Source organism: Anarrhichthys ocellatus, unplaced genomic scaffold (genome assembly GCF_004355925.1).
Source record: "Anarrhichthys ocellatus isolate YVR2014 unplaced genomic scaffold, GSC_Weel_1.0 scaffold8, whole genome shotgun sequence".
Lineage (NCBI taxonomy): Eukaryota > Metazoa > Chordata > Actinopteri > Perciformes > Anarhichadidae > Anarrhichthys > Anarrhichthys ocellatus.
Genome location: NW_022280038.1, coordinates 6,181,135 through 6,193,525, shown reverse-complemented (window position 1 = coordinate 6,193,525; position 12,391 = coordinate 6,181,135).

Below are 12,391 nucleotides of genomic sequence, written 5' to 3'. Positions count from 1 at the left end.
TAGCACGTCGGTCTGCGTGTGCGTGAGAGGATATTACGGTTCGTAGCAGTTGGTGGTGGTAGTTTGAGTTGGTCATTCAAAAAGAGCACGTTAAAAACCTCGGACTGCAGCTACCCAAGCCTGAGCTAGAAACAAAGCAGCGTTTGCCCAACATTTTCACGCCAGATGAGATGATCAGATGAGATAAAGAGGAAAAAGAGCCTTCTGTGTGTGACCTCTTGACTTTAGTCATTTGCTTGATTTCCTTACTTTGGTTTCTCTTCTGATGCATTGATTTGCTCAAGAAAACAGCCAATTTCTCTCACCGACGGGCTCCGCCGCCGATTTTTTTTGGCCCAAGAGCCGCCAACAAGGGCGGACTAGTGCCAACGGTGCGGGAAACACTGAAAAAACTATGTCCGCAGGCGTTCAGCGGCGGCCTGACATTGACACTAGTGCTTCAGGATGTTTGGGCGCAGTGGTACTTTAAGCTAACTGCTAACACGCTGCTGTTTACCATGTTCACCACCATCTGAGTGTGTTAGCGTGCTAAATTGTGCTGGAATGTCAAGATTTGTTTGACTCAATTGACTGTATTTCAAATATCAAATAAGTCGTGTCATTTTAAGTGCAGAGTGCTGCAAATACTAAAAGTTAGTTATATAAAGTGAGTTGACTCGAGTTTGAGTGATGGATCAAAGTAGCAGCTCTTCAAAGATTGACCACCATCAGAAATGTGAATCGGTGATCAGAGACAAAATGTCCTCGACTGCAAGAGCCGTGAGACTTGAACTCTGAAGTGAAGGTAAAATCAAAGGCTGAAGTGTCTTCTGCTGAGATTTCAGACTGCTCATTTACAAAAATGAAGACAAACAAAACTCTGCAGCTATGTTAAAATGACCGGCAAAAGCAGCATTTGGTTTGGAGAGGCAGATAGTACATCAAAACAACCTTCTGTGACTTATAGATGGCATAGATGATTTTCAACCCGAGCACATCAAAGTAAGAGAATTGTTTTCCTTGCTGATATCATGAGTGAAGCAGAGTGATGTCTGCACAGTGAAATGATTATATAGCAGTTTGAAAACACAATTAAATAACTAAATCATGATGAGTAACAAACAAAGTAGACCAGTAGCTGGTCTGCAGCAGCAAACGTGTGCTGTGGGGAGGATGCATTGATATCATCAGTGATTTTTATTTTTATGCATCACTCACGTGCAGTATACCATTTATAATGTACTGAGAAGTGCGTACAAGGCCACAAGTATGTGGACACGTGATTTTTGATCATCTCATTAAAAAACACAGGCATTAATGTGCTTCTATAACAAGCCTCAGCACTTCTGGTTTCAGGCTTTTTCGCAATATTTTGGAACCTGGCTGCAGGGATGTGCTTTCATTCAGCCATCAGGGCATTAGTGAGGTCGAGCACTCATGTTGGGCGATGAGGCCTGGCTCGCTGTCGGCGATCCAGGTGTTGGATGGGGTTTAGGTCAGAGCTCTGTGCGAACTCTGAAAACCATTATTAAACTTTATGGACCTGGCGTTGTGCACAGGAACGCTGTCATGTTGGGGCAGAAAAAAGGCCTCCACGAACTGTTGTCTAAAACATCACTGCATGCTTCAGCATTAAAGGAGTTCAATTTGAAATGCACATAATTAATATAGCATCAAACAACCATTTTGCAATGTAAAGATATAGTGGAGTGATGTCTACCTGTGCAGAGAATGAAGTCGCTCTCCCTCTGTGTGTGTGTGTTGTAATCCAAGCTTCTCTGTGCTTTGGTTAGCGCTGATAACACCGTTCCGACCCACGGCGTCGCCGCAGAAGCGTAACGCCCATCCTCCGGTTCCCCCTCAGGCAAACACTGTTAGCTCTGTCAACACTGTTGGCATTGTTTGCACTATTGTTATCACTGAATGCTGCTAGCCGTCGGCTCAGTCGTCGCCATGTTGAGAGACGAGTGGAGGCAATCCCTCAATCATAGACATTCAGTGTGAGGGTCAGTGAGTAATTGATAAAGTCCTTTCTGTTTCTGGAATCAATCACTGGCTGGTGTCCTGTTTGGGTGGTGTGACACTGGGGGTCTCTTTTGGGATGCAGATTGTGGCAGATCTGTTAACTATCTGTGATCGTTAGGTTCACATTTTCAAATCTCACATTTTTGTTTGCTGTAATAATTCATTACACACACTCTGGGTCTGACACTGACACCCTCTCCAGCCTAAATATCTAACTAACTGCCAGTTGTCAAAAAGTAAGTATTACTACCTTAAAACTACAGAAGTTTTGTGTGACAAAGTTTTGCCAAGAGGTCCAGATGGTGACTGACTTTGCTCTCTGTAGCTGTACGTGCTCGCTGCTGAGACTCGCTCAAGTGTACGGGGTACAACCCCGTACGCTTGAATCTGGTGCTGATACCAGCTCTCATACATACTCGTTGCCCCTGACAATTACTCGCTTCCTTGACTCGCCAGATTTGTTCATGTACCTGAGTCTGACACTAGACTCAGGTCTTTTTAGCTTGTTAGCCTGTGGACACTATTCCTGTCGGCCAGAGTTTGACGAGACTCGCTGCTGCAGTTTGGTTTATGGTTTAGACACCGTTTAGTGCCCGTTAGTATTAATAATTGTTTTGCATATTGATTTAAATACTTATCATCACCAGTTCTATACTAATTGCTGCTACTTAAACCGTACATACAAGTTATTAAAAATGATACACAAGTAAAATCAATGTGAGTAAAGCATATTTAGCCCACGGCTTAATATTTTGCGAGGGAAATGATTTATAAATTGCTTTACTTCCACTCAGTACTCAATCATCCTGTCAGCGTGTCCTGCACTCTTGTAGTCTAAACGGTGCGCCACGTCTCACTCAAAATACACATAAAAGCTCAAAAGTTTGATATGTCCGAAGTCTTTTTAGTGCTCCGTTTTTTCTTATACTGTCCTTCCACCGCAACGAAAAAAAAACACTCCATAAGGGAACCACAAGAGGGAATTCTCTGTAAGAGTACTTTGTAAGATACCCACTTCATTAGACTAATTTACATTGAAGCCTTTCATTAGCTTCAGCTGAACTGCATGAACAAGGACTGTGGATTGCATCCTCCATCTCTTACAATTACTTTCTTAATAGCGAGTATGGAGAGGAGGAACATTCACAGCGACCATGAACTCTTCCAGTGTTTGTAGAGGCATGTGAGTGTCGCATTGAGATGGACCTGAAAATATAGGAACCTATCCTTTTACAATAAATGCCTCCAGCAGCCAGTGTTTACGAGCTGCTCTCCTATAGGATTAAATGACTTTGGTAAACACAATGCAAGTGTGAAAATGTCAGTGATGATCTCCCTATATTGATGTGTGCGTGTGCTCGCAGACATACAAATATGCACCAATAACTGAGTTTGTCATGTCATTCAAATGGGACATGAATCAGCCCTGACCTGGGTTTAATTGCCCCCCGAGCAGCCGTTTCATTGTTTTAAATGCCTCTCCACCATGGCATGGCAGCACGATAACTTCTTGCTGCAGGTTTTTTTTTAAGACAACCCAGTAACAAATGCCGCCGGTGTTGCTGGAATTGCTTTCTTGAAGACAAGCTGAACAACCAAGCATAGCATTATGCTTCTTCACGGAATCGATCCCTCCGAAAGGATGTCGCTTGAATTAGGCTCGGAGACTGTTTCCAAGCACTAAAATGGTCCAATGTTTATTCATTGGCCTGGGCTGTTTGTCTGGGGGATAGGAATCAATGGATGAAAGAGAATGGGTTCATTTGAAAGAATGCTCTTAATTTTCATAATTTGCGTATCTAGTCAAGCAAATTCAAAGAAATCAAAAAATCCTTTAAACTATTATTTCATCCTCACACCTCACTTACTCCTCATTAGACCTCAGTAAATATTGGCTCACAAACTCCTTATTCTCCTTCTTCTCTCTATACAATGAAAAATTATTTTACATTTTAACATATTCATTTTTCTGTAGTCTCCACCTATTCTACAAATTGTAACTTCATTTGTAAATAAAGTGACACAGAAAAAGTATATACATGTTGGTTTTCCAGTTCGCAACTTTTTTTCTCTTTTGGTTTCCTCTCACCGCTCTCAATGTTCACTAACAATGTAATTCATTTATTTTCCTACAATATTTGCCCTTGCAATAAAACATCAGCTCGCAGCGACTAAAGCATGATTCAACTCTACCTTGGTTAGGTTTAGTTCAGGTTGGGAAAGATGATGTACTCATGGTGAAATACTGAAAAAGTCCATATGGACTTGAAACATGTTTGCAGTTCTTAAACATTTAAATGAAACCACCATATTTCCCTTACCTTAACCAAAGTGCTTTCTTTGCTTCAACCAACCACACACGTGTTAGATGCTTCCACTACCCACACCTTTGGTCTGGTACAAGAACGTAGCACTTTGTTAGATGAAAAGAAACGTTCTCATTCATTGAACATAATCCTTCAAGAAATCCTCTTGTTATATGACGATACAAAAAAAGTAGTATTTAAGAATAATTTAGAGGTGATATTGTTGCATTCACATCTTGTTTTTATCATCCCCTAAGTGCCCAAATAACAGCTCATGCAGGTTACAAATGTTGCTGTTCTTCATAGCGCTTTACAGTGACAGTCTAAAAAGCCTAACATCATCAGAGTCTGGTGATTAACATTGAAAAAGGCACATATTTTCATTACCAATGTTCCAGCGGCAAATAAGCAAGTGCGAGCATACCAAAATGAACTCGGTGCTGAGGTTAGATATTTCAGTTGACGTGCTGCAGTGAGTTTCCAAAGCCAGACCCCCCGGTGTGCATTTTCTCTCTGCCAGCCTCCAGCAGCTAGCAGAGATGAGCTGTCTGGGAGGAGAGGCCAATGCGGCGCTTCTCGTCTCATCTCCTCCTAATCCGGCAGCCCCTCCACCACCACCGCCTCCCCACCCCGCTCGGTGACACTTAGCACTGGACAGTCCTTCCAATATATTCCACATCCCATTTCACCTCCGACTAATTGGAAACCTGGAGTCTGTTTTTTTTTTTCTGTCATGATTTCCTTTTTACATTTCCTTTGTTCTTCCTCTCGCCTCAGTGTCTACCGTTCCCTTTTTTTCCTCTGTCATCTCAATATGAGAGACAGACAGTAAAGTAACCCCTCAGTTGTCTGTGTAGCAGAGAAATGAGAGCGTAACCTGTGAAACCAAGCGCGCCCTTTATATTGGTTCATCTGCATGCAAGAGGGGGGCCGAGAGACTGGAGGCTTCATTGGAACAGATGACCTCGGGTTTATGTTTCATACATCATTATCACAAAGCCAATCTCACTCTGCCTTTTTAAATGCACGGGCCTACAAGCACACACACGCACACACTTTATCTCAATCATCAGTCCCCCCCCTCCCTATCTTTCTCTCACACACACACACACACGCACACACATAGTGGAGCAAGGACAATGTGCCATAAGGGTTTTAGACTGCATGGGGACTGTTGGTGGTGCACTTAGACTAACAGCAATTACCTGATGTGCAGTAGAGACCATGTGGAGAGTCCTGGGGAAATCCATCAAAATGCAGTAAACCCAGTGGGCCTGTAATCAACTGCTGCTCTTCCAGCTCCTGTGCTGCACATCACATCAGTGTCGCGAACCATGTATTAGTCATGACAAATGAAGGCCGATACCAGGCGTGTGTGTATATTTAAGAGTGGATCTGGTAGGGGTTTCTCTTTTTACGTAGTGGTCCGTTGCTTCTCTGAGTTTATGTCAAAGAACCATCTGTGGTTTGTAAAAAAAAATCTCTTTTAAATAAGCATCTTTCAATAGTCTTTTCATGGAAAATCTCATTATCAATTATTTATAAAAAAAGAGAGTGTAACTTTACCCCCAGGTCTGAGCCTGAGTTCACCCACTACATCATTTCAAAAAATGCAAACAAAAAAATGGGCAAGAGTTTGAGAGATGAAACTATGCCCGTATGACGAAAGCCTCGACGCAGCGTCAACAAACATGACGGCTACGGTAGCTTGGAAAATAGTGACATGGCATGGAGCACTGTTCTGTTGTCCGCCCATTTTCTGTAACCAGTGTACCACTAGCATAAATACATGGTGAAACTAGCAAGCCATCATTAACTAGCTACCAGCTGCTTAATGAGAGACAAATGAACAGCCGAATGCTTCATCTTCACAATTTTGTCCCAGCGTAGGAAAGCACACTGCTATCGCCAGATCATCAAGTCATCAACACTGATTCACCAGATTTTGTAATGTTAAGTGTACAGTTACTTTACTGTTGAAGAAAGTTTGATTTACCACTGATGTTTTTTAAAGGTTATCAACACAGAGTTCAGAGCATATCTATGATTGAGTGATTGCCTCCACACGGCTGTCGACATGACGACGGCTCAGCCGGTGGCTAGCCGCTAACGGGGCTAACAGCGGCAACCGTGCTGACAGAGCCTTACGGTGTTTACCTGAGGGGGAACCGGAGGGTGGGTGCTACGCCGTCACGATGACGGGACGTTATCAGCTGTAGCTGCTGTGTGACAGCCAGAGTGGCAGCCATTTATCTTATGCTTTTTGTTATTATTCAATATAAAAGGTCAAAATCAACTATAAAACCACCAACTTCAGTTGAAAACATTTAATTCACCCTGCAGTTTTAATTGTATGAACAAATAATGAATCAGCACTGTATCTCCTTCGTGGTTGGACCTTTAATTTGATTGTCATGATGTTGACTGGTGACATTTTTTGGGGGTTAAACTGACAAATGAAGAAATCGACAAGTGATTCACTTTAAAAACACGATGGAATGCAGCTGAGCTCCAGCTACACGTGTTTATTCACGTGTGTTAGTGTTGTGCGTTGAGCTGCAGGTCACCTCCGGATCGCTGTCCCCCTTTTGACAGTCGGTATTGGTTCAGCAGGAAGTTTTGCGGATTATTTTCTCAACGTGACATCCCATTTTGGGATTTCCTGGGGTATTGTGTTGCCACGGACAAGTAGCCTCGTTCACTAGTCTGTCACCAGGCTTTAATGGATTTCTATTTGGGATGTAATCATCTATTTAAGCTGTCAGTCAAAATCTTGTCAGACATTCGGATGCCCTTAAGGGAAGAAAACTCAATATTCTCTCAGAAAAACCGTGAAGAATCCCATTTCAGATGCTGCTTAAAGAAAAACTAAAAGGGAAGGTTGTAGCTCAAACATTTTTGCACATTTTCATGTAATTGAAGCCAGATGTTGAAACACTGCATGTAAAACCAAAAATGCATCTGTTTTTTAAAAGCAAAAAGAAATAAGAAATCGTATTAACAAGAAAAACTCTTACCTTCAAACATCAACATACTGGATATTAAAAATAATCACTTTTGTGTGGGATATGAGCTAATGATAATTAGTCAGAGTAGAAAGCATTAGGTGTAAACATAGGAAGGAAGTAAGACTCAAGCCATTAAGTTAAAACATGAATAAACCGCTATCTTCACACAATCTCCACTTTGTGTTTCCATATGCTTTAAAATGTTTTATAATTACGCTGGATCATTAAAATGTTATGTCTGCATTGCATATTACATTTTTTCATTGTTTGGTATCGTTTATTTAATAATTTATACTTTTTTCTTCATTTAATATGGCTGAGCAAGCTCCCAGATTCCAGAAGAAGTTCCAGAGATATAAGGAGTGCCTGTTTTACTATGATCGAAAATAATGATAACCTCAGTCACACTTAATGGAAAAATATGCATATCATTTGTTGAGTAATGACTTTGAGAAGGGGCACTACTTTTAATGCAAACTTCTGCTCTAATATTAGACCACATATACACACAGACCTTATCACAGAACATTGGCTCATCACTGCTTCTCTGCTCTCTCTCTCTGGTGTCACAGATTGGCCTAATTGGCATCTTCTGGGTGCATGTCGACAGAGGTTGGGTAGGTGCAAAACATATATGTATATTTGCCTTATTAGCGTTCAGAATTTTCTTTTGTTAGATACTACAGCTGTGTTACTGCCTCTTGCAAGCACCCAAGATAAAGAAAATCCCCTGTTGGTGCTGTAGGAAAAGTCAGGGGATCATCAAAATCCATATGAGTCATCCACTGGGGACCGTGAATGTTTCTAGTAAATTCCATGGCAATCCATCCAATAGGGGTTGAGATACTTCAGTTTCAAACAAAGTGGTGGTACAATCGTCAATATATGGTCCGCATTTACTGAAAAACGTATTGCCAGTTGAATTATGTTCCAATTACATGTGAATCTGACAGGAATTTAGATAATGAACTTAATCCCACGTTTCTGTGACAGGCAAAAAAAAATGAATGAGCCTTCATGAAAGTCAAGCACATCAAACAGATAAAGAGCCGTCAAATGTAACAGCGCTCCTCATCATTTCATCACTTCTCCCTCCGAGTGATTTTCTAATTTACACTCTGAAACTAGCATTCGATTTGAGGAGCGTAATTTAAATTTCACCCAGACGTAATGATCAGCATGAAGGTTGGATTGCTGCTGGCCGAAGCGAGGCCACAAAGCATGGTAATTCATTGTTAAATGGACACATGGCCAAAACCACATGAGTCCAGGATCCTCGGGTACCTGTGGGGTATTAGTGCTGGGGGGCGGGGGGGGCAATGCAGGATGCTGGATAGAAAGGTGATGACACTTGGCTGCAGTAAGCAGGGATCCAACGGCTGCTGCTGCTGCACATACATTAATATACATACATACACACACACACACACACTTGAGCCAGGTTCTTAGGGGCGGACGTGGAGGGGGAAGGCAGATGGGGGGGGGGGGACTTGACCGCCGTCTACAGCTGCGGACGCCTCCCCTCCTCACCGCCTCACACCTGTTACACATCATGTCCGCAACAACGCACACAGCATCTTGGGTGAACCCCAGCACGCCGCCACACGCTCCGAGGATTAACAAACACACACACACACATTCGTATGATTTAAAATAAATGTTCTTAAATGTGAGGAGACGTCCAGTGATTCTTCATTATTCCCATTTGTTACTTTTGAAATACAAATGCACTGTCGCAGCTTTAAATACATTTCTTGCATGACGTTTATTTGGCACTGAGTGTGAATAACGATTACTGGGACATTATCAGGACATTAATGAAAAGCACAGAATTACTACAATGCCCTGAAATTACTAATTCAGTTCATTGGACTGTGCTACAGACAGCTTTTATCACCACTGACTTATTCCATTTTGTATCATTATTTTAGCTATGTCCAATATTCTTTATCGCCTTGTGTTTTCAAATTAATTCATGAAAGATAAAATTAAGTGACAGTCGTGTTTGGTCTTGTCATATATCCCCCACCTTGTTATTAGTATAGTATGCAGCAAAGAAGTGTCTTAAACTGAAGTTAAATTGACCCCTTCGCTAAACTGTGACCGGCCAATCATAGCGCAGCATCGGCCAGCCTCGACCAGAGTCCGACAACTACCCGGCTCTGCTCCATAGACTCGCATCTAAACCTCTTAAGTTTTCTTTGTTTTCCGACTGGTTTGGTTGATTTGGAGCTTGTCATAGTTAAACTTGTGTAACAGTGATACTGGAGATGTTGGAAGGAGATATACGTTAAGGTTTAGGCAACAAACCTTAGTTGAGGACAGAAAAAAGACATCATGGTACGGTTAAAATAATAATGTAACTAGCGCAAAAATAAATAACAACCGCCTTGACGGACTTTCTCACTTAAGAAGTTTTACTCAACATTTTCTCTGTTTTGTAAATACTGTTTCCATAAGGCAACCAAACCCTTGGCATTTGACTTGACACTTAACAAAAAGGGGGGAGATCTCAAATTGCTCTGCATTGATGGAAGAAAAGCAGTTCGCCCTTGAAAATCTGCCTTTCATTAGAGTCTATAGGACACTGGTGTAAACACAAGTCAGGAAGCCAAACACTGAAAGGTAGAGGGCAACGAGAGGTCGGGTCAGAGAGAGGAGAGAGGTCAAGTGACAAAAGGACTCGTGGCTAACTCCAAAGTATTTTTTTCCATCTTACAGTTTAGTGCACACTATGAAAGCAATTACCTTCATTTGAAAGTTTAGAAGCCTGAAAAGATGAAAGACCTCAGTGTCTCATCAAACAGAGCAAAAGAAAAATCAGGCACTAAAGTGATACAAAGACCGAAATCGATAACGTGGCTGACTCTGTGAAGCTCAAATCTCTGCTTCTGTTTCCCCTTTTAGCAGGTTTAAAAGATTTCTCTTCCACAGTCCATGACTTGGAGCTCCAGGACCGAACAGATGACCACGCAGGCCTTGTTACTGTAATGGTGTCAGTAGTTTAACCGTGTTTCCATTACCGTACATAGTGCTGCAGAGGAAGTCCGATTTTTCTTCTGCTGTCCAGAGCAAAGCGGGAGCACGGGTAAGTCCAAAGGAGCCATAGAGAGTTGTAAATTATAGACGAGTTCAAAAAGTTATTTTCATAAAACATTATGCCTATGGCAACTCATTTGGAATTTGGTCATGGCGCTTAAAATATTGACAGCCTTTGTGAATAGAGGTGGATCCGTCTTCTTTACGTAAAGGAAAGAATGTAGAGAATAGCACACAGATGCAGAGGACATGTTGCAGTAGGAAAAGCTCAGGTGTAAAAAATGAATGATGGCTGAATACCAATTAGCTGCTCCGGGTTCAGAGTCCTGGTATCGTGCATGCTGGCTCACTGTGATGACCTGTAGCAGCACTTGAATGGAACGAACCCATCGTTTGTGTCATTAGGGACACCTTTGCGTTGACAAGTCAAAATGTCTGCAAAAAAGGTCTGTTGAGGTGCCGACCTAAAAGTGTCTATAACTCTCGTCATATTGAGACAAATGTTGGCTTTGGACTTTTTAACCAAAAATATGCAATATTTTCAGTCTTACCCTTTAAAAATAGTGAACTTAGAGAAGCAGTTATTTAATTTTTTCATGGTCATTGAGTAACAATCATCATCAAGTTTTGTTTTCTAATCTTGACATTAACTTAAAATGATCCTTATTTCTTAATAGTAATCGTATCTATAATCAGAAATAGGGCTGGTCCAGCATAGACAGAGGGCTCCCACCCAAGAAGGTGTTTTGTTCCATTTTTGTTTCTTTATGACATGTACTTGTACCTGTACTTGTACCGGTGGTTGTGCTTCTAACCAGTAAGAGAACATGGATGCTGCTTAACTTGCTAAATGTGTGAAAGTCTGAAATGTCACTTGTTCCTGTGTGTTGAGTGTTGGTCACTCTCTCTGGCCACTTCACATCAAAACAGAGGAACAGCTACTTTGATGCACATTTTCACACTTTTTTTCCCCCCTAGCTGCTCTCCAAGTGATGGCATGAACAAAAAAACAACACAATCACAACATTTTATTATATGAAATAATTTGTTTTATATGATCCGATGTTACCACACTGTAAACTAGCTGTTGACTACCAAACACACAAGATTAGTCCTTAAATAATAAGGAAATGTTTCAGGACTTTTTGTACATTTGTGGGTTATGTTGAGATCATGACATAATAATTGTATCTTCTGGAGGAAACAAAGGATATTTACACATATAGCCTCTCCAGCCGTGTCCTCTCTGGGAGTGGGAGCAACATTATACTGCACTTAAGCAAAAGTAGACACAGAAATCAAGATATATGCAATCATGCTGAATTCTATCCTGCAAAGATGAGAAAGATGTTGGTTTTGGTAACACATTATCGTTGGAAATCATAGATAATTGTGTCTAATGTGTCTCCATATATAAATATTGTATGTCTCTGCTGCTGCTGTACCTTTCATGAGTCATACCTTTCCTTTGCCACAGTGTCGAACTGATTCCCCAGCAGACTCCAGCGGGCTGAAGCTCCTCCAGTTAACGGTGCCAGCTGCCCTGAGGCGAGTTTAACCTGAGAGGAGAGATGCACCTGTACAACATTAAGCTGGGATTGCGGCGCTCAAGCTCACTAAATCTCTGTCCACTCAACAGGTATTAAACCCCAAGCAGCGAAGCGCCACACAGGGGGCTGCAAGCATATCCTCCTCCCTGCTGATGAGCCTTTGCTTCCCTGTCTTGCTTGCCAGTGCTGTCAGTAGTCATGCAAAGAAAAGTGGTAGCGCAGCTAGTCAGCCTGCAAATGATTGCGAGGACAGTCTGTATCTGAGTTGTCAACGCTTCACATCTCTCAACATCTCTCTCTTTCTTCAGCATAAATCAACGAAGCATGTTTTTTTTAAATCTCCTTCCTCCTCACATGTAAACATCTTTGTTTATATGAACGGACCATTTGTTTTTAGGTGAAGCAGGCATGGCGTGATTGCGAATGACCGAGCTAAGTCCATCCACCAGAGAACAATGTATACCCGCGCGCTGAATGGTTTTCA